Source organism: Ascaphus truei, chromosome 1 (assembly GCF_040206685.1).
Source record: "Ascaphus truei isolate aAscTru1 chromosome 1, aAscTru1.hap1, whole genome shotgun sequence".
In the NCBI taxonomy this organism is placed as follows: Eukaryota; Metazoa; Chordata; class Amphibia; order Anura; family Ascaphidae; genus Ascaphus; species Ascaphus truei.
In genome coordinates, this window is record NC_134483.1 from 437139507 (window position 1) to 437164210 (window position 24704).

Here is a 24704-nt window from a genome sequence, read left to right on the forward strand (position 1 = left end):
TTTTCAGAAGTTTAATGAATGGTATGACCTGACTCAGCCTGTCACTGCGTGAACTCACTTCCCAGGTTGCTAATATATTTCAAATTATTTAAGTAGTTCACACAAAAGTTAAATTAATTTCCAGTGTGATGGAGTAAAAAAAAGTCTCTACTTTCCCAATCTCCCCATGGGGCACTATGTAGCTGCTGATGACTTGTTGCTGCTCCTGAAGTCACTTAAACTTATGGAGGGTGGAATTTCCCCTTGTTACAACCTATTTTTTCAGTTGAGTGAATGTCAGATTATACCTTTGTTTAAGTTGTATGCATGCTGTTGCTGAATTCCAAAAATAACCAAAGATTTTGTGTGTGACAGTCAGCATCTCTTGTTCAGACCAATCGTGTATAAATATATACATATTTTGTCTATTACCTGAATTTATTATGGCTAGGAAGACTCAATTAGGGGGGCAGCCATTTGCAATGACAATGACAGTCAGCAAAAACATAAAGCAGCTTGCTGGGATTGACCTCTTTTAACCCCATGTTATTAGCCAAAGAGGATGCTGATAATGGAAATGCTTTCGCTCAATCTTCAGATGATGAAGACAAAGACACTCAGTAAGCCATCACTGTCATTCAGTCCTTAGTTTTACCAATACCACTTTTCCACATACAGTACAGTATCCATCGCTAAATGGATAGTTGGTAAAATGGAATCCACAGTTAAGAGCATAGTTGGCTCACTGGATTTTTTTATGCTCTTGATGACTTTGTTCTGAAGCTCCATGTACAGTACATGGACAGGATCAATAAAAATAATAGTCAATTACAGGATCTTTCGTTTTTATTTTAATATCTTCATTTGCAGAGATTTCAGGCAATAACTTCCTTATACCAGGGAATGTTAATTAAGCAGCCAGGAATCTAGTGATCTGATAGGGCAACAGAGGGTCTTGAATCATACCTCTTTAAAAAAAACAGTTTGAAAGGTAATTGTTTGTGAATAATAGACTATGACTGGGAATTTATCTTCACATCTCTACCCCAATACTATACACAGAGTAGTCGGCAATAGCTTTATTAGCCAAATATGCTTAAGAGTGCTTTGCCCATTCAAATAAATTGCACAGTTCTGCACATTACAATTAAATAAAATAGAAATTACAATATTATCAAAACAAACACTAGTAATGTAATCCATTGATTGTCACTGTTGTTATCTATGCCATCAATGGCGGCCCATATAGCCATATTGTCAATATATGGGCACCCCACTACCCTCCCCCTCTACCCCCAACAACTCCCCCTCTACCCCCAACAACTCCCCACCCCCTCTACCCCGAAGAACTCCCCACCACTACACACAGTAATAGGCAAAAGCCCTATTAGCCAGATTAGCCTATTCAAAAGCAATCAATAGCCAGCCACCCTATAGGAAATGGTAGATTGAAAGTCCAATAAGAAATGCTGGGCTCGAAAGTGTTCAAACGACAAAACGACTGTTGAGATCTCTTTAGGACATGAATGCTGGATATATAATGTTATATAATGTATACAAGACCCGATCAGACCCATAAGTTCACATATGGAGTATAAGTGTGGGGGTGTCCAGTAAAGGATAACGTTATAAGACAGCGCCTTCCTAGCCTCACTCTTAATTAGAGTATGAAGCATCCAGGAAAAATGAATTAATGGCGCCCAGTTCTCTTATGAATCCATTTGGCACCTGGTATAACCCCCCTGAATGTCCACTGAACTCCTCTCTCGGATTGGGTAGATCGCTGCAGCTGCACTGAGTGGAATGTTCATCAAGTCCTCCTTGCGATCAGGGCATGATCATTGTCCTCTGGTGTGCCGTCTGCGAAAGCTGAATTGAACGAAAGTGGAGAAACTGTGACGCACTATCTTGTTGAAGAAGGAGGATGACTTGGAATATAAATTTTTTATTGAATCATATACAAATAGACCGACATGTTTTTTGCATAGGGCGCTTTATCGACGTCCCGTACAAATATATTGTACAGTTCTGCACATTACAATGAAATAAAATAGAAATTACAATATAATTAAGACAAATACTAGTCATTTAATCCATTGATTGTAACTGTTATCTATGCCATAAACGGTGGCACATATAGCCATATTGTCAATCAATGGGAACCATATTACCCACACCCTCTACCCCAAAAACTCCCCCACCAATACACACAGTAATGGGCAAATGCCAAATTAGCCAGTTTAGCCTATTGAAAAGCAATCAATAGCCAGCCATCCTATAGTAAATACAAGTAGTAGTTACCCCTGCCAGGCTGAAAGCCATCTTCATCCTTGTCCTCATCCTCCTCTTCCATAGCACCAACTTTATAGTAAAACACTATAGTAGCTACTGGCCAGTAACCCCTTAATTACCTTAGTGGGTAGTAACTGCTAAGGTAATTAAGTAATTAACCCTCCCCGCTACCCACCCATGAGGCCTAACCACCCTCTTTGGGGCAACTACCCGAATTACCCACCCTGTCTACCCCATCACTACACACACACAAATGAGCAATAGCCGAATATGGCTAATAACACATAAGCTCATTTGTGATGCCTAAAAAAAAACCCACATGGACTGGTGTAGAGGGATATTACCCTTTGAGAGCCAGACCTCTTCCCTTACTTTGGATTTAAGGCAAACTCAGCAGTTCAGAAGTAGTGTCCCATGAAGACTCTGATAACATTATCGGCATCATTAATTTAGAGGCAACGACTTGCTGCTCAGTCGATTTAGATACCAGTTCATTATGAGAGTTGAAATATTTGGACAAATAGGATGGAGCCAACACCATCACCTGACCTGAGGCCCAGTTGTTCTGTGGGTTGTGAGCTCACTGCCATTGGAGTCCTAGGATGATATCAATGACTGGGGACTGAATGATATCAAGCTGCAAAAACCTGTGGTGAAACACCCGTATGGTAACTGTGAGCAGAGGTCCCTTGAGTGATAAGACCAGAAGACTGAGGTTTGCCATCCAGAGTCACAATGGATAGAGGCAATTATTTTTCAAGAGTGGAAAATCAACTCAGATGACGAAGGCCTGATCCACAAACTTACTTGTGGCACCCGAGCCCACGAGGGCCAGAGTTGACATGGTCCGCCCCTGCCTAGGATCGTAGACAGATTTCTTAGGGCCTAGACCACAGACCAAATTCCAAGGGCCCAGGACTAAAGTCTTGACAGGCCCCACTCCCCGCCCCCCACTGGGGTGCCCACACCACCATCGGTAGTGATGCGAGCCCCATTTCACACCTCATGAGCCCCCCCATTTCACACCTCACGAGCCCCCTCTATTTCCCCCCCTCTTCCCATGTATTTCTCTCCCTCCTGTTTTACCTCTCTCTCCCCCTCCATCAATTAACCCACTCTCACTCAATCCCTGCTCACTTGCCTCACATGTATTTCTCTGCCATGCATCTCACTTTTATTCCCCCTTTCCCTCACTCACACCCTATCTCCTCTCACTCTCCCCCCTGCATCAGTTACCCCACTTTCACTCAATCCCCCTTTTCACACTCATTCCCTCTCCCCCTCACACAATTCCCCCCACAATATATATACAAATAAAACCACCCCAATGCAAAAACTTCCCACCCCCAAATACATACAAAACAAATCCCCACCCCCCAAATATATACAACCCCCCACCCTCGCCAAATATATATATAAAAATAAATACAAAAAAACTCAATCTCCCCAATACATATATAAAGAAAACAATGCATTTAAAAAAACAATTCATATAAAAAAAAGATGCAGCGGCCATAACTTTAGCAAATCACGTGGTTTATACCTCGGAATACCCATGTGATGGCGCTCGATTTCTTCCAATTCCAAGCCTTAAGACGTGTGTTGACTTGGGTTTGTATCGGGTTCAGAAAATAGCATTTTAGCGTGGTCTGCAATACTGTTGAGAAACTCAAGAGGGCGATCGCGAGTTGTTCTCTTAAAAATCTAATTGCTATTCAACCTGTTTTTTATTGCCGTATAGTTCTGCAAGTGTGTGTGTGTGTGTAATTGTAATCTGTAGATTAACGTTCTTAGAATCAATCACTAGCTTTTTAATTCTACACTAGTCATGTATACAGGCATACCCCGCATTAAAGTACGCAATGGGACCGGAGCATGTATGTAAAGTGAAAATGTACTTAAAGTGAAGCACTCCCTTTTTCCCACTTTTGATGCACGTACTGTGCTGCAATTGTCATATACGTGCATAACTGTTGTAAATAACGCATGTGTAACAGGCTCTATAGCCTCCCCGCTTGTGCACAGCTTCGGTACAGGTAGGGATCCGGTATTGCTGTTGAGGACATGCTGACAGGCGCATGCGTGAGCTGTTGTTTGCCTATTGAGCGAAATGTACTTACTCGCGAGTGTACTTAAAGTGAGTGTCCTTAAAGCGGGGTATGCCTGTACTGTACTTTATGAGCTGGGTGGCATACTGTAATTTTTATTTGAGGGTGTGGGGTTCAAAACATTCTTATGACCTGTTAAAAAGATTTATTTGAACTAATAATCCTGCATACACACCTCTCTCACCCCCACCCCCCACAGACATACCCACACAGAAACTGTGTAAGCCTAATAAACCAAAGTGAATTGAACTGCTTATCGACACTCCCCCCAGAGTGATTCATTAGAAACACACCCGGTCTGGGAAAGCTGATGTAAATTTGAGTAGTAGCACATCCCCCCCAACACACACACAAATCCTAAAGATTTCAAATGCTTATCTACACCTCTCCCAAAGCTATTCATTTAATTGGACCTTTGTGTATTCTTCTTAAGGCCATTTTCACACACGCATGCACACGTGTGAAAAGCCCTTCTTGGGGCTTTGGCGAGAATGACTTCTCATTCAATGTGAATTTCAAGTCTGAAAAAAAAAATTAGACCCATTTTTTATTTTGTTTCTTGACATGGGCTTGCATAACAATTTTTACTATTCTTAGAATCAATCACTAGCTTTTTAATTCTATACTACAGTCATGTATACTGTACTTTACTGTGGGTGGCATACTGTAATATTTATTTGGGGGTGTGGGGTTCAAAACATTCTGATTACCTGAAATCAAAAGATTTCTTTGAACAAATAATCCTGCATACACACCTCTCCCCCCCCCTCCCCCCCCCTGCCCCCCCCCCCCCCACACACACACACACACACACACACACACACACACACACATACATACACACACAGTAATTTAAAAAAGGAACAATATTATTTGTACAGGATAGTCATGGAAAAATGAATAATTCTTTTTCCAAATTATAATTATAATCTTGTCTTTATCTTCTTCGTAATGGCTGCATTGCATTCTATTGTTCATAAAAAATAAAACATAACCAAAACATTACCCGACAAGCATAAAGGAAATTAAAGTTCCACTTTCCCCTTCCTCCAGGATGAAGGCCGTTCTTGTCCTCCTTGTCGAAGGCCGTTCTCGTCCTCCTTGTCTTCCTCTTCTTCAGTGGGCACAAAAGTAAAATAAAAAATACTCACTACTGGCCACTAACCCCTTAATCACCTTGGTTATTAACCCCTATGATAATAAAGGGGTTAACCCCCCTCCCACTACCCAACAAGGAGGACAAACCACCCTCCCCGGGGCAACTACCCCCACCTCCTCTACCCATTGATTGGCACAGTGGCATACCAATGCCCAATGGGCATTGCTTTCCACTCTGGCAGTCAATGTGCAAGCTGCAAATAAAAAAACAGCATCAAATAAAAAAAGACATTCAATTTTATAAAATTGCCCATAAACCAATTGATTTGCACAGTGCCACACGTATGCCCCATGGGCATGGTTTGACACTATGGCAGTCAATGGGCAACCTACAAATAAAAAAAAAGCAGCAAATAAATTACAGTACATTTTAATAATAAAATAAAAAATGCACATCATCTAATTGATTGACACAGAGCCACACCATACCCTCTGAGCATGGTTTGACACTATGGAAGTCAATGGGCCACCTGCAAATAAAACAACAAGAAGAATATAAAATACATTACATTTGAATTTAAAAAAAAGGCCAATGCAAATGCCAACCTAAAAAAAATACACAATTAAATGAAATACAATTCATGTGTTTCTTACTTTTGATGTCTTCACCCTCAGCATCTGACTCCAGCAGCAAAAGCAGCAACTCTTGGTCCACAATGTAGTGCTCCTCAACAGCCGATGGTCCTCAGTAAGCTCCTTTCTTGTTTCTTTTTTTCTTTATCTTCACCTGCATTTTGTAATCCAATTCGGGGTAGATGTGCTCCCGTCAGCTTCTTGGCATCAAATTACATGGGACAGGCCTTATATAAGGCCTGTGACGTCACATTTGAGAGTCAAATGGTACACTGCCATTCCGATTGGCTGAAGTACCATGTGACAATATATTTATTTTTTAAAGAATGTGACATCTTAAAGGGATAATGTCACATCCTTTAAAAAAATGGCTATCATCATATGATTCTCCAAACAATCAGATTGGAGGAGTACCATGTGATGGCACACTTCCAATCCGATTGGTTGGAGTATTATGTTACAGCTTGCATTTTTTTTAAAGGATGTGGCATCATCTTAAAGGAAAGTTGTCACATCCTTTAAAAAAATTGCTACTATCACATGGTACTACAACCAATCGGATTGTGAGATATACCGTGAGAGTATATCTCCCAATCCAATTGGTTGTAGTACCATGTGATGGCAGCCTTTTTTTTAAAGGATGTGGCAACTTCCCTTTAAGATGTCACATGGTACTCTAACCAATCGGATAAGGGGATGTCCCATGTGAGTCATTACCTGGTACACCCTCAATCCGATTGGTTGTAGTATCATGTGATGGCAGCCATTTCTTTCTGGTGACATCATCTTAAATGGAATATATATATATATATCAGTTTATGTGACATTACAGACAAAATTAGATATTTCAATCCTCATTACTCTCTGTAATGCCTTTAAACACTTTTAGCAATTGGCATGGATGAAGTTTTTACAAAATTACATGTTACTAACTACATTTACTGTGTAAATTGCAAGACATTTTAGGAATTAATGCTATTTAAGAGAAAAATCATTAAACACTTTACAAGTGTAATGGATCAGAACACCAGTAAGATTTGCCAGATTTGTATGCCAATGTTTTTAGAGGTACTATTACATACTGTTCATGTGCAGAAACGTTTTTGCATAAGATTATATGTATTTTGGTCACCAAAAATGATAATATCATAATTAACAAGGAATATTTACTATATTATAGTGCGTTATCTCCTCCAGAATAATAAAAACTAATGGTCTCCCCATGACCTTCTACTTAAGAGCAGAGATTTAATGTGGGATTATTTGGCAACACCATCATTTACTGAACATGAATATCCATGTGCAACAAATTACAATTGAATTACAAGGTTTTCATATGGTTATTTGTGCTTTGCCAACTAAAATGTTACCTGAAATTGATAGGATTTATGAAGTGTTGATCAGCTCTGGCTATTCATCCTCAATAATGGGATACAATAACATAAATCTGATGTTAATTGCAAAAATTCAGCCGCATGTACCGTACTGCACAACACTCATATTACAAAAGGAACATTGAGTTCCTAGAGACAAAGAAAAAATGTACAAACTAAGGCCTTTTAGAAAAGAATAGAAAAGGGAAAGCGTGTTACAAATTGTATAAAATTATATTATTGTATATGTATGGCAACATGTGTTAATTATCATTTTGTTTGTTAATATACAGCTATAGCTGCTATATTTAATAAAATGTATAATTAATTCACTGAGATTTTGAAATCACAGATGTGTACACATTTGTCTTGTTTTCTGCCATTGCTTTGAGTTTTTTTAAATAAGACTTTGATATACTCAACATTCACGCATTTGCTTGATTTATCATAAACTTTAAATAATATGTTTAGAGTTTTAAACGATCCCATCTATCTTTCTGTTTTAAAGAGGTACAGTACTTTATAGAGCGGAACTCTCTCGGTCATTAAAGGAGTCATTTTATAAATGACAAAGTGATCATTTTAGCGGTTCTAGGTCAAAAAGAAATAATTTAGCTTAGAGGAAATGTCATTTCCTTCAGTCCATCAGGTAGCACCATGGGTAGTAAATTTTACCTCCTGAGGTAGGACAGGATCAAATTTGCACCTGTCCTATATAGGGCAATTCCTTCCTTACCTGTGAAGTTTTATTTATAGTAATACAGTACATGGTTAGGGAAATTCTTTTTCAGACACATGATCCCTTCAACAAAATTTATTTGAACCATAATCTGAGGGAAGGGAAAGCTATGATGTATTGAAGGAAATTAAATTTCCGCTAAATTAAATTTTATCTTTCCTTCCCGTCCATCTGGCACTACCATGGGATTTTATTACATCAATAGCGAGGGAGGGAAACAAACACACAAGAACTTAATTTATTACAGCCTATAAAACACTTCTACCAGCTTGTTGGGATGCTTGTACAGTACATCCAAATTATAATGTTTCGTAAAGGTATAGATATTTTTCCATATAGCTGACTTGCAGATCTGTTCTGCTGACACCTGTTCTTTCTCTTTCCAGGACATTGCTACCACTCTTGTAGAGTGAGCTTTTAGGCCTTTTGGTTGCTGCATGTGGGATTTTTAAAATGCTACAGTAAGTTCTTTTGAACGCCTTCTCTAGTTTGTCGTAGTAAATAAAATTAGCAGGTTTTCTTACTTCCTCAATTTCTGTTCTCTGCAGGTGTCCCACCAGAGATCTTCTCACATCCAATGCATATAGATTCCTTTCCTTCTCATTTTTTGGATGCAGACACGGTGAAAGTAAAAAAAAAATCTGATTTGTGAGAAAGAAAGATGACACTTCTGGCAGAAACCAAGGTATTGTCCTCAGCACCACTTTGTCTTCATGAATTGAAAAATAAGGCTCCTTTAATGAAAGGGCATCTATTTCACTGACACGTCAAGCAGACAATACTGTGATTAAGAATACCATCGTTAAAGAGAAGTTACTCATGTCTGCTTCCTGTAAGGGTTCAAACGGTGTATCACATAGAACTTTTAGTACCATATTTAAATCCCAGGATTGAATTGGATATCTGATTGTAAGTGTAATGTTCTCAATGGCTCTGACAAATCTCTTTATCAGAGGTCTATGTGCAATTGGTTGCATTCGGACTGCTCCTATTGTTAAGATTGAAACCTTTAGTATGTTACTAGTAGGAGTTACTGTAAAAAATTTAAGATCACATTAATAGGAGCTGTTTCTGGACTGCTGCCTTTTGCTATGCACCATTTACTGAACATTTTCCCATCATTTTGTGTACATTTCGGAGGTCGACATTTTCCAGGATTGTAACAAGGTCTCTGTCACTGGTTCAGATAATACTTCCTGCTTCATTTTCCACTTTTCAGGTTTTTTCTGTTTGTTAATATGCAGCATGGGTCTACTGATAGATCTAACAAGTCCTTCTGGGCCATTATGGAATGATCTCCACAACCATCACTCGGTCATGCTTGGTCTTTTTGCGGACTCCCGGAATTATCGGAGCTGGAGGAAATATACATTCCAGTCCAAACTTCTACTCCAGTGTCATTATGTCTAGATGTTCTGGACAGACTTTTTGGTAGAGGGAATAGACTCTGTTTATTTTTACATTCCACCTCCATGCCATCAGATAAATCTCTGGTCGACCCCATCTGTGAACTACTTCAGAAAAATCTTTCTGATGGAGAGACCACTCTCTTGGCAAAATTTCCTGATGGCTGAGGATGTTTGCCAAGGCATTTTCTCTCCCACTGATATGAACGGCTGATAGCGTGAGAGAGTTGTTTTCTGCCCATGATAGTATCCTCGTGTCTTCTGTCGTGAACGTTGAACTTCTTGTGAATATTCTGGGCGCAGAGTTGTTAGTAAAGAGCTGAGATTCCCCTCTCCAGGAACCTGGAATCAAATCAGTTTGAAGTTGGAGATCATGAAGCCCATAATCTCAAGCCCTCGAGTGTACAGTGGCGACCAACTTTATTCGAACTTGGCTAGTTCCGCGAATTTCGGAATATCCCGGTGAAGTGCGGTTTAGTAACGTTTTCTCCCGGGGTGTATTGCGTTATATCGCGCCCATGATTTAAGCATTTTATTCCCGCTGGCTGCAATACTGCAATGCAGTGTAAAAACGCATGGGGGCGAGCTGTTGTCTTTGAAGCCGAGAAATTCATGAATTGTAATGCAGTATATACTGTATATATACAGTATAACAACAACCCCTATAACCCCTAACATACACATACAGTACTGTATATGCACTTCAATGATACTATAGGCCGTCCCCTGGCGAGATGTGTTTGCAGCAGAGAGAGAATCGCTGCTCTCTCTGCGCAAACATCGGCACATTAAAAATTATTTAAAATACATTTAAATTCATAGTGTAGATGTGTAGAGGGTCTCCGGAGCTGAACCGCTGTGGTTTCAGGTTCGGGGACCCCCTGCTCCCTGAAATACGGCCCCCTTTATGAGGTGCCGGTATCCCTCTGCATTTAAAGGTCCCGTTCACGTGACCGCGACATGTAAACCAAGCAGAGGGATACCGGCACCCCCTAAAGGGGCCTGTATCTCGGGAAGCAGGGGGTCCCTGGACCTAAAACAAAAACATTTCTGCTCCGGAGACCCTCTGCACATGTACAGTATAAATAAAAAACATATATAAATAAACACTTGTTCCTTCCTTAGCGGCTATGTGCTATGGTAACGAAGCAGCATTTCTGTATTTTAATAATATTGTACAGTGAGCAGAGGGTTCCCTGAGCCAGAAATTAATGCTCAGGGGACCCCCTGCTCCTGCACAATATTATTAAAAATACAGAAATGCTGCTTCATTACCATAGCTGATAGCCGCTAAGGCAATGAAGGGGTTAACCAACCGTGCCCGCTTTATTGTGGGTAGCGGGGGTGGGTGAAGGGGGTATTTGGCCCTTGGTGTGAGTTTAGGACTTGCGGGGGGGTTGCGGGTGCACTTAACCCCTTCACGATCGTAGCAGTTAATACCGCTACGGTCATGAAGGGGTTAACCCCTACCGCTACCCCCCCCGCAAGCCCTAAACCACCATCGTTGGGGCTAATACCCCCTTCACCCACCCCCGCTACCCACAATAAAAAAAACTCACACACAGCAGCAGCACAAAAAATAAATAAATAAATCTCAATAAATAAATGAATATAAATAAATACGTTTAAAATAAATTTTTATTCATAGTGTAGATGTGCAGGGGGTCTCCAGAGCTGAACCGCGTTGGTTTCAGGTCCGGGGACCCCCTGCTCCCCGAGATACAGGCCCCTTTATGAGGTGCCGGTATCCCTCTGCATTTAAAGACCCCGATCACGTGACCGCGGCCTGTAAACCAAGCAGAGGGATACCGGCACACCCTAAAGGGGCCTGTATCTCGGGGAGAAGGGGGTCCCCGGACCTAAAACAAAAACGTTTCTGCTCCGGAGACCCTCTGCACATCTACAGTATGAATAAAACACACACATCAATAAAGAATCGTTCCTTACCTTTGCGGCTATGTGCTATGGTAATGAAGCAGCATTTCTGTATTTTTAATAATATTGTACAGTGAGAAGGGGGTTCCCTGTGCCAGAAATTAATGCTCAGGGGACCCCCTGCTCCTGCACAATATTATTAAAAATACAGAAATGCTGCTTCATTACCATAGCTGATAGCCGCTAAGGCAATGAAGGGTTAAGGCAGAATAAACAATAAATACATTAAATACATATTTTTAATGTGTGTGTTAAACCTCCCTGCCTTTACTGTAACCTGTGTAAGAACCCCTCCCCCTATTGTGTGTGTTAAACTTCCCTGCCTTGACTAATCAATGTAAAAACCCGTCCCCCTATTGTGTGTGTGTTAAACTTCCCTGCCTTGACTGTAATCTATGTAAAAAACCCTCCCCCTATTGTGTCTGCTAAGCTTCCCTGCCTTGACTAGTCTGTGTAAGCACCCTCCCCCTATTGTGTTGGTTAAATCTCCCTGCCTGTGTTTCTGTGAGTGCAGTGAACTGTATGTAAATGTGGGGAGGGGGGGGGGACCCGATGTGCATACTGTGAGGTCTAACCACCCTCACCCCCTACCCACATACCGTTACCCCCCCCATCCTGGCCATGGCCCCTCCGCTTCTGCAAAACAGACACAAAAATTAAAACATCCAAAGTAATGTCCCCTAACCCCTTAATCACCATAGCGGTTATTAACTGCTACAGTCATTAAGGGGTTAACCCACCCTTACCCACCACTCGGGATGCCTACATACCCTCCCACACTAACCCCCCCCCCCCCGTGAGGCCTAATCACCCTCACCCAGTACACACAAGGGAGGCCTACCCACATACCGTTGGGGAAAAACCCAACCCCCCCCACCCCCAGTACCCACAATAAAAACAACACAGTGACCCACAATAAACATCATTCTATTTATTAAATACATTACCCACCCCCTGTGCCCCCCCATAAATACATGATTTATTCTTTTACATACAGGGTTCATAACGCAGCCCCACGCGAGTCGCCGGTGGGCTGGCGGGGCACCTGGACAGACCTACAGGGTACCAGCAGCCCTTTTTAAACAGGTTCTGGAGGCCTGCTGGTGGGTCCCGCCAGCACTATGGCCCCCAGGGTGTCTCCTTGGGTCACCGTGGGCCACAATTGGGTCCCCACGGTAGGCCCAAGGATGTCTTGGAGCCCCGGGTCAGACCCACAGGTGTCTGCGGGGCCTCGGGTGGTTCCCTCGGGGGTCTGGGGAACTCACGGGTGCTCACTACGGGTCCGCGGTGCCCCCACAGAAGTGGGACCACACATCATCATCCCCGCACCTACGGGTCGGCGGTGCCCCCACAGAAGTGGGACCACACAGCTTCATCCCCGCAGACTACGGGTCAGCGGTGCCCCCACAGAAGTGGGACCACACAGCTTCATCCCCGCATGTGTCACCCGTGGAACCAACAGCCTGATATCCGTGGGATATCCGAGGAAACCACAGGTGGTCTCCAGAGGTCCCACGCAGAACCACGGAAAACACCCTGAATGTAAAAAAAATAAACCTGGCCTATACATTCAATACATACACAATCCCCACCCCAACACCTACAGTACTATAATGTGCAAAATAACTATTATCCAGATATGGATAATAGATTAATTGCCCATTATTAAAAACATTAACTAGCATATTAAAATAAATATAGTACTACTGACCTCATCAATACGAAGTGTCCATCGCCAGCAACATCCTTGTCTTGTCCACAAAATACATTGCCAAAACAAAGCCAATACATTGCAATTACATTCAGATATCAATTAACCCCTTAAACACCTTATCAGATAATAACCGCAAAGGTAATTAAGGGGTTAAGCCACACTGGCCCGATACCCACCCTTCACCCATGAATTTGTACAGTGGCTTCATCATGCAACTATATATAGAGTATATATATATACAGATATATATATATATATACATACATACACACAGTATATACACACACATGATGAACCAATATACAAATAAATGTAGAAAGGTTATCAAAACCATACTGTCCTACAAATAACACTTCTCCATACAGACACACTACATTACAATGAATTTCCTTTAATAATCCTAACTGATCTTACAATCTAAATCATCACATGCCAATGAAACACCTCACATTCCAATCAATACATTGCATTTACATTGTATAAATGATGCATAAAATCTATGCACCATATACATTCTACAAATGAATGTTAACAATATCATTGCAAGCAAAATACAAACACTTCCAAACAAGTCAATTATTTTAACCAATCAAGTAAACAAAAATCAATTAGCAATCATTATTTACATCCCTAAACAATTGACAGTCCATCCCGAACAATGAAACAATTAACTAATTCACGCCTCGAGCAGAACAATTCATCATGTGAAAAAATATATATATATAAGTACCAACCGGAATACAAACTTTAAAACCAAGGCTAGCCCTGACCTCCCTCAAACACACAATACAATATCAAAAATAGTTGACTTCTTTGGAAGTGTTTGTATTTTGCTTGCAATGATATTGTTAACATTCATTTGCAGAATGTATATGGTGCATAGATTTTATGTATCATAAATACAATGTAAATGCAATGTATTGATTGGAATGTGAGGTGTTTCTTTGTCATTTGATGATTTAGATTGTAAGATCAGTTACGATTATTAAAGGAAATTCATTGTAATGTAGTGTGTCCGTATGGAGAAGTGTTATTTGTAGGACAGTATGGTTTTGATAACCCTTCTACTTTTATTTGTAAATTGGTTCATCATGTATGTGTATATACTGTATATATATATATATATATATATATATATATATATATATATATATATATAGTCAGGTATGGAGATTAGCACTCACGGTTTTGTTGCAGGAGGCAGATGCTTGTCCCATAGAGAGTATGTAGACATATGGAGACCAGGGGATCCTGATAGCCAAAAAGAGACAGCACACTGCAGGTATGGTATCAAAAAAGTGTATTCAGTAACACAAGGCCGCCAATATTTCGGTACTCCCAACGGGACCCTCCTCAGGGCAGTATATATAATCAAAAAATAAATAGATGATACCGTTCTGTGGCTAACGAAATGCTTTTATTTGTGCGAGCTTTTCTCACACTGTGTGAGAAAAGCTCGCACAAATAAAAGCATTTCGTTAGCCACAGAACGGTATCATCTATTTATTTTTTTGATTATTGAAGCTCGGCTAACACGGTACTGATACCTCTATATATATATATATATATATATATATATATATATATATATATATATATATATATATATATATATCTGTATATATATATATACTGTATATATAGTTGCATGATGAAGCCACTGTACAAATTCATGGGTGAAAGGTGGGTATCGGGCCAGTGTGGCTTAACCCCTTAATTACCTTTGCGGTTATTATCTGATAAGGTGTTTAAGGGGTTAATTGATATCTGAATGTAATTGCAATGTATTGGCTTTGTTTTGGCAATGTATTTTGTGGACAAGACAAGGATGTTGCTGGCGACGGACACTTCGTATTGATGAGGTCAGTAGTACTTTATTTATTTTAATATGCTAGTTAATGTTTTTAATAATGGGCAATTAATCTATTATCCATATCTGGATAATAGTTATTTTGCACATTATTGTACTGTAGGTGTTGGGGTGGGGGGTGTATGTATTGAATGTATAGGCCAGGTTTATTTTTTTTACATTCAGAGTTTGTTCCGTGGTTCTGCGTGGGACGTCTGGAGACCACCTGTGGTTACCTCGGGTATCCCACGGGTATCAGGCTGGTGACACATGCGGGGATGAAGCTGTGTGGTCCCACTTCTGTGGGGGCACTGCCGACCCGTAGTCTGCGGGGATGAAGCTGTGTGGTCCCACTTCTGTGGGGGCACCGCCGACCCGTAGGTGCGGGGATGATGATGTGTGGTCCCACTTCTGTGGGGGAACCGCGGACCCATAGTGAACACTCGTGAGTTCCCCAGACCCCCGTGGGAACCACCCGAGGCCCCGCAGACACCTGTGGGTCTGACCCGGGGCTCCCAGACATCCTTGGGCCTACCGTGGGGACCCAATTGTGGCCCACGGTCACCCAAGGGGACCACCTGGGGGCCATGGTGCTGGCGGGACCCACCAGCAGGCCTCCAGAACCTGTTTAAAAAGGGCTGCTGGTACCCTGTCGGTCTGTCCAGGTGCCCCGCCAGCCTACCGGGGACTCGCGTTGGGCTGCGTTATGAACCCTGTATGTAAAAGAATAAATCATGTATTTATGGGGGGGGCACAGGGGGTGGGTAATGTATTTAAAAATAGAATGATGTTTATTGTGGGTCACTGTGTTGTTTTTATTGTGGGTACTGGGGGTGGGGGGGGGGTGTTTCCCCAATAGTATGTGGGTAGGCCTCCCTTGTGGGTACTGGGTGAGGGTGGTTAGGCCTCACGGGGGGGGGTTAGTGTGGGAGGGTATGTAGGCATCCCTAGAGGTGGGTGAGGGTGGGTTAACCCCTTAATGACTATAGCGGTTAATAACCGCTATGGTGATTAAGGGGATAGGGGACATTACTTTGGATGTTTTCATTTTTGTGTCTGTTTTGCAGAAGCGGAGGGGCCATGGCCAGGATGGGGGGGGGTAACGGTATGTGGGAAGGGGGTGAGGGTGGTTAGACCTCACAGTATGCACATTGGGTCCCCCCCCCTCCCCACATTTACATACACTGCACTCACAGCAACACAGGCAGAGAGATTTAACAGAAACATTAGGGGGCTTTAAACAGATCACAGTCAAGGAGGTGGGGTTATAACCCACTCCCCCTCCCCACATTTACATAAACTGCACTCACAGCAACACAGGCAGATAGATTTAACAGAAACATTAAGGGGGAGGGGGCTTTAAACAGATTACACTCAAGGCAGAGAGATTTAACAGAAACATTAGGGGGGAGGGGGCTTTACACAGATCACAGTCAAGGCAGGGAGATACAGGGGATGTACTGTACTGTATGCTGTTTATTGCAATGCTTCAATGTGTGTACAGTAGATAGATGTAATCCTTGGTATTGTAAGGGTTAGCGTTGTTTTTAAATTTTGTATTCTGGTTGGTACTTATATATTGATTTTTGTTTACTTGATTGGTTAAAATAGTTGACTTGTTTGGAAGTGTTTGTATTTTGCTTGCAATGATATTGTTAACATTCATTTGCAGAATGTATATGGTGCATAGATTTTATGCATCATAAATACAATGTAAATGCAATGTATTGATTGGAATGTGAGGTTTTTCTTTGTCATTTGATGATTTAGATTGTAAGATCAGTTAGGATTATTAAAGGAAATTCATTGTAATATAGTGTGTCTGTATGGAGAAGTGTTATTTGTAGGACAGTATGGTTTTGATAACCCTTCTACATTTATTTGTATATTGGTTCATCATGTGTGTGTATATACTGTATATATAAATGGGGTGAAGGGGGGGGGTGAAGGGGGTATTAGCCCCAACGATGGTTGTTTAGGGCTTGCGGGGGGGTAGCGGGTGGGGTTAACCCCTTCATGACCGTAGCGATATTAACTGCTATGGCCGTGAAGGGGTTAAGTGCACCCGCAACCCCCCCCGCAAGTCCTAAACTCACACCAAGGGCCAAATACCCCCTTCACCCACCCCCGCTACCCACAATAAAGTGGGCACGGTGGGTTAACCCCTTAATTGCCTTAGCGGCTATCAGCTATGGTAATGAAGCAGCATTTCTGTATTTTTAATAATATTGTGCAGGAGCAGGGGGTCCCTTGAGCTTTGATTTGTGGCTCAGGGAACCCCCTGCTCACTGTACAATATTATTAAAAATACAGTCATGCTGCTTCGTTACCATAGCACATAGCCGCAAAGGTAAGGAAAGAGTGTTTATTTATATATGTATTTTATTCATACTGTAGATGTGCAGAGGGTCTCCGGAGCTGAACCGCTGTGGTTTTAGGTCCGGGGACCCCCTGCTCCCCGAGATACAGACCCCTTTATGGGGTGCCGGTATCCCTCTGCTTTGTTTACATGCCGTGGTCAAGTGATTGGGACCTTTAAATGCAGAGGGATACCGGCACCTCACAAAGGGGTCTGTATCTCGGGAAGCAGGGGGTCCCCGGACCTGAAACCAACGCGGTTCAGCTCCGGAGACCCCCTGCACATGTACACTATGAATTTAAATGTATTTTAAATAATTTTTAATGTGCCAATGTTTGCGCAGAGAGAGCAGCGGATCCCTCTCTGCTGCAAACACATCTCGCCCCCGCCGGCCTATAGTATCATTGATGTGCATATACAGTACTGTATGTGTACAGTACTGTATGTTAGGGGTTATAGGGGTTGTTGTTATACAGTATATATATACTGTATATATATACAGTATACTGTATATAAATTTATATATATATACTGCATTACAATTCATGAATTTATGCCATCTGGCGGACACGCGAAGCATTGCAGCCTAGTAAATCCTGAACCATTATCAATTAACACATCAACCGCGCGTCAGACGGGCATGCGCCTGGCTGGGAGCGCGGCATGCTCCGGGTGAACAGTGTGGCATTCCAGGAACATGCCAGGTACAAGCCGGTGATTACTTCGAATAAAAGCTGCCGCTGCTGTACATGCATTGTGAGGTCACTGACCTGGAAACATCTGAATCGCTCGGACTGGGGCAATGTTGTTTGCTCCTGTAGTTGCGTGAAGGTCCTGGACACTCATAATATCTGCAACATTCCAGGGTGTAAATGCTTGTAACGAGAAGCAACGGGGGAAATCGGGGTTATGAAATCATACAGATTTGGTTGAGGATAGCTTAAAGTGGGACAATCCCACAGAGTGAGAGAGTGCTTGATAATTGGCTGCAATTTGGTTGTGGGTTGGTAGGCGGTCATTCCACCGGTCAGCACCTCCATGACCAGCCTCATGTTGCGTCTTCTCTGGAGCATGACAGGCGATAAATCAGGGAAGATCTGGAGGGAACGGCCTTCAAAGTCCAGGCTCTACTTGTTCCTCGCAACTTCCATGATATTTTCTTTGGTTCTGAAGAAGTGGAATCGCAGGATGACATCTCTGGGTATTTTAGTATTAGAGTTCCTCTGACCCAGAGCTCAGAGGGCTCAAGACAGGTGGACCTGTGCCTCCATGAGATAAGGACACAATTGGAGGAACATGAGGTGAAGATAATCATCCAGGACGGCAATGTTCTCAGGGATCCCCCTGATCCGTATGTTGCTCCGCCCTTGGTGGTTTTCCTGATTCGGTCCCTCCAAGAGCTCCACAAAATTTTTTTCATGGACTAGAGCAGTTCTATGTGGGAGCTCAGGCCTCAGACCGCCTATGAAAAATGCCCAAAATCTCATTTTAAGGTTCTGGCATGGTCTTACCAGTCTTGGAGAGGTGGAGGATCAGTTGAGCTGCAATACGGCTGGTTAATGAGCTTTAAATTGTATGTAATTTCATATGTTGTGTTGATCTGGCCAGGAGCTTCAGCAATGTGCATTTTTGTTCAGGCCACGCCACCAAAATAGGCATTTTTTTAATCGATTGCTGCCATAAAATCTTCTGGACTAAGAATGTTAACAGATTTTACTGACTCCATTTTGGAATTTTCCCTGCAAATATTTGACTTTAGGAATTTTAGATTCAGGACTGATCTAAATCCTCCTGATGCTTTTGAAACCATTAACATAATGGAGTATGTTCAGTTCCCTTTTAGATGTTGTGGTACCAATACTACCACGTACCACGATGTAGATGGAGATTTTCTTCCATCACCAGTTGCTTCATGTCGACATTGCATAGTTTTTTCTTATAATTCAGGTAAAGGTTGTTCACATACTGCACAAGTTAAATGTTTAGAGATGGTAGTCACTTTCTCGAGTCTAACATCCCCTGCACTGGGTTCCTGAGGGCCTAAAGATCCTGCACTGTGAGGGGCTGACATCTGAGGGATACATAATATACCATAGGAAAGAGTAATCCCCCCTTTCCCAGTCTTACCTGATTCAGAAGATTTTTCCCCTGAATAATTTCCCTTCTATTACTTGCCATCAGGGGTTAAGGGGTTAAACGGCTCAGACGCTGCTTTCCTGCCCTCTCTGTCTGCAACGTATCGGCTCTCTCACCACTTGTCTGCCTCCTGTTTTTACTTTTCTAAAGGGCCCGCTGGCTACGTGGTGCAGTCTGACAAAAAGTGATGTCATGCACCACTGCGCTTCTGGCAGAGCTCCACTCTGTTACCATGCAGCAGCCATCTTGGTGCAGGAGCACTAGGCAGACGCTGCGTGTGATGTAAAGCTGGACCACCTACTCCTCCACCCATTGGTTGGCTGCAGCACTCGTGGTTGCGGTGTCCTCACAGTGCTGAGGGGGGGAGGGGGGGGTCTGGTGGATGCTGGTTGACTATTTCACCAGGCCCCAAAGATGTGAGCGACTTTGCCGCCCTGCACAGGAGAATTAGCCCCATCACGTGAGCTGGCTCATTTTCTGCTTTTTGTGCTCAGGTGAAAGAGCCCCATTCTCCACAAGTAACTCACTCTTCTGTATTGACCTTGGGCAAGAGTGCCTCATAACAAATAATACAATTGCTCTATCTTTGTGCAAGTTCATACCACCAGGTGGGACAGGAATAAACACTGCACAGGTAAATGGAAAGGTGCCCTATATACAGTTGGGCAGCTCCAAGTTTGATCCTGTCCTTCCTCAAGAAGTGCTTCCATGGTGCTGCCAGATAGATGGAACTGAAATCCCCATTGAAGTCTAAGGAGATTTTTGGATGAAAATAGCCCAAATGGAAGCATTTGAATTCTCATGAAAAGTCAGAGAAGAGGATCACATAAATAGGTATACGTCATGGTTTCTACTTATTTGGTTTTTGACCTTACATTGAACATGGCCTTATGTTAACATATCATTATTATTTCTGACCTATAATTGAATGACACTTTTTAATGTAAGGAATTTCAATATTAATCACATCTGGCTTAGCTCTGGGATTTGTAATGAGGTGCTGTTTTAAAAGTTGTCAAAGCATTGAGAAGATACTATTTGGGTTTAGCTGAGGATAATATAATTGTGTGTATGTTTTCTAAAAGAGACATAAATAATTACATTTGCTGTATATCCACATGGCACTTGTTGATGGACATTCTTGTGTACTGTACATTCTCACTGTTTAGTCTCATATGGTGTATTGTATTACAGTATGTCCTACAAAAGTGTGTGGCATATATATTACTAAATATTTGTTTTTAAAGTGTAATGATGGAAGATTTTAGCTAACAACAAATAAGTTGTGCAGTTCAGTCCAAAAAGATTTATTGTATATTCAGTGTGTTATTGTTGTTATCTCAGGGAGACTTTAAGTCTTCGTTTAGATAGAAATTATTCATATTTGAGATTGATTCACTAGCAGATGTATTTAACACATTGCAAATTCAATAAATACTGTAAGGGACCTTGTTTATATATTAGCAGGTCATCGGATTCAGTAATTTATACAACATAAAAAAACTCTGCTGTTTCAGGAGATTCTAAAAATAATAATCTATTAATAAAATGTTTTACCATGAAGCAATAGACTGAGAGTTACTCATTTTCAAATATGTCTTGAGCACAGAATTATAATAACAATACATGGTTACATTAAATTAACAGGGATATACATTATATATAAAGCAGGAAAACTACAGCCCCCACCATTGTCTCAGCATCTCCCCTGCTGAAATCACTCTCCTGGCTTCCGATCAAATCTCACATCTCGCACTCAATTCTCCTCCTCACTTTTAAAGCTTTACACACTTTTGCTCCTCCTTACATCTCAGCTCTAATTTCTCGCTATGCACCATCCCGAATCTTGCGTTCGTCTCAAGGATGTCTTCTCTTTACCCCCTTTGTATCTAAAGTACTCTCCCGCCTTAAACCTCTCACTGACTGCCCCGCACCTCTGTAATGCCCATCCCCTCAATACCCGACTAGCACCGTCTCTATCCACCTTTAAGACCCACCTTCAGACCCACTTGCTTAAAGAAGCATATGAATAGCACTGTGGCTAATACTATACATAATACATCAAACTTGGCCCCCTGCAGATGCACTTACCAGAATGCCCTCCCACTGTCTCTGTACGTTCTTCCTACCTACCAATTAGATTGTAAGCTCCTCAGAGCAGGGACTCCTCTTCCTAAATGTTACTTTTATGTCTGAATCACTTATTCCCATTGACCTGTTATTTATATTATTTGTTATTTATATGATTGTTGCGTATTACTACTGTGAAGAGCTATGTACATTAATGGCGCTATATAAATAAAGTAGTGAACAAGGAGAGAGAGAACCCTATATAGCACTCGGGTTCACGCTCTGATGATGGGTGGGTGATTTAAAACATATTCTTTATTAATGACATATATTAAAATAGTAGATGTTGGAACAACGTACTGGAGGTAGGTTGATCCTGGATAATAGTAGCCGTGTTGGCTCCGGATCAGATAGTAACTAAAATACCAGATATAACTATATTGGAACACTGGTAACAGAACCGCACAGAGATCCTGATGTGGACCTGTGTGCTGCTGGGTGTGCTAAAATAGGTACTGAGAAGACATATCACATAGTAGCAGGGTCTGCGTAAATCCTTTAATAAGGTGGTAAGTGTGATATGTAAATGCTGATAGACACTGGGAACATATATATAGTGGTTATCAGTAGTCGTATGTGCTGTCAGCTATATTGCCCTCTGTATATAGGAGTGTATCTAGCTGAGTGTCAGAATGACCTGAGGTAACCCTGAAATGCTATGCTGCAGGGGTAAGTGTCCTGCATTAACCTCTAGAGCTGTATGTAGCAGGTAGATGGTATAAGCAGAAGGTAAGGTTATAGTAGTCTTTTACAGGAAGGCACTGTAGCTAGATGGTGTATGATCATAATCCTAAATCAGAGGGTGAGCTGGAGGTAAGCACAGATAGTGACCCTATGTGCTGCTGTCTAGAATGTCCCTAACAGCAGCGCAGCTAGGATGTTACTGCGGGTAACCATATATCAGTACATCTATGTAAGTTTAGCACTCTCTAAACAGACACCACACAGTTTCATCCCGCTATATAAATAAAGACATAAAATACAATACACCCCCCATTTTTAATTTTTCTTATTTGTATATATAAAGCATGTGGCAATGTAGAACTCTACATTTTTACCTACAGTATCTGGCAATCTTTTGGTGCTCCTGTTATAAATATGTGAAAATCCTTATTGTGTGACTAAAATAATGGGTGATTCATTCAGTGTAACTCAGCAGCTGCAATGTATCCTTATATTACTAAAGTAACATTATTTACTGTTACAGTTACAGCTTAAACTGCTAGGAATATTTGCAACAAATTATCACAGACAGGAAAGTGTTACAAATATCTTGCACTACAGAGGAGGTGGGCTAAATCCTGCTATAGAAATCAAAGAATGCTTTAAAACTCAATAAAAATGGCATTAAGAGTTGAATAATAATAAAAACAAATACAGAAGTATTATCTAATATTACAGAACTGATTTATTAAAAAAAAAAACCTTAGATGTCACATGTTTTGCTGCTTTAAAGAAATGCCATGAACAGCTAAAGATACTATATGTTATAGGTTTAGGAAAAATAAAGGATTCCATGTAGTATTTATTTAAAAAAAAATTTTTTTTTAATGTTGCTGAGCCTTGTCCCCATAGTCGATAATTAGCATTACTGTAGCTGTGCGATGCAGTTTCTGACCAGCAGACTTAGGGAGGATTTCTTCCTATAAAGTACACCTAGTTTGGAATAGGTTTTGCATGTCAGGGTATCAATGTGCATCCCAAATGTTAAATGGGAGTCAAACCATATGTCCAAGTATTTAAAACTAGTAAGAGGTGTTAGGGTGGTGTTAGCGTTGGTTAAGATCTGGAGCTCAGTCATTGGAATTTTAAAAAATTAGCCTTGGTCCCAAATACAATTGTTGCAGTCTTGTTAGTGTTTAAAAACAGTTTGTTTTGGGAAATCCAATTTTCAAGTCTCAAAAAGTCAGATTGCAGTATGCGTTCATGGTCTGAGAGGCTAGGGCTGTGTCCATATAAGATTGTGCCATCTGCATACATGTGTATTGAAGCTCCGTTACAAGCTGTAGGAAGACCATTGATGAACACTGAGAAGAGTAGGGGCCACAGAACAGAGCCTTGCGGGACACCACAGGTGATACACTGGGGGTTGGAGTTAGAGCCTGAAATAGACACATGTTGGCATCTACCTGATAGGTAGGAATGAAACCAATTTAAAGCATGCTTCCCTATTCAAGAGTACTGAAGTTTGTTAAGCAAGATAACATAATCAACAGTATCAAAAGCTTTTGCAACATCTGGGAATATTGCACCAGTGAGTTGTCCCCTCCCCCCCATAAGGGAAATCTGCTCTTCTTGGATAAGTACCATGTTACCGGTGTGGTGGTGCATACCTCCTGGCTCACAGCAGACAGAGCTTCGCATCTGGTATAGGGAGGTTCAGCAGGACAGGTTCTTAGCTCAGATCTTCCAGTGCAGTGCCTCCATCTTGCAGGGCTCCTTCAAGGGACAGGAGTTTACAACACAAACCCTCCTTCTCCATAAACACACACAGACATATTATGGTACAACCAGTGTTTATTAAGATGTCATAATCAATCCATTCTCCTCCTTCTTCCCTGGATTAGGCCCAAGGGGCTTGAGGCCCAAGAGCCCATCCTTAACTCCCTTACCCCTGATGGAGCAAGGTGGAATAGCTCCCACTCTACAGAGGGAGGAGACAGAATCACCACAATTTAGTGGAGTGCCAACCTTTATACCTGGGGAGGGGTTTGTAACCCTGCCCTATAACAGGGCACGTCCAGGTACTGGCAGGCATCAAACCACTGGCATGTGATCCTGTCAGTACCCTCCCAGGCATGACTTTCCTAACTACACCTGGATATAGTAAGATTGTATCCTATCCAGTCTGCAATTCACATGCTAGAGTTTAACCCCAACACTGCCTGTTCCTATCAGGACTTATAATGTTAGAGCCAAAGAAAAGGGTATAGCCAGGGGCACTAGGCTACAG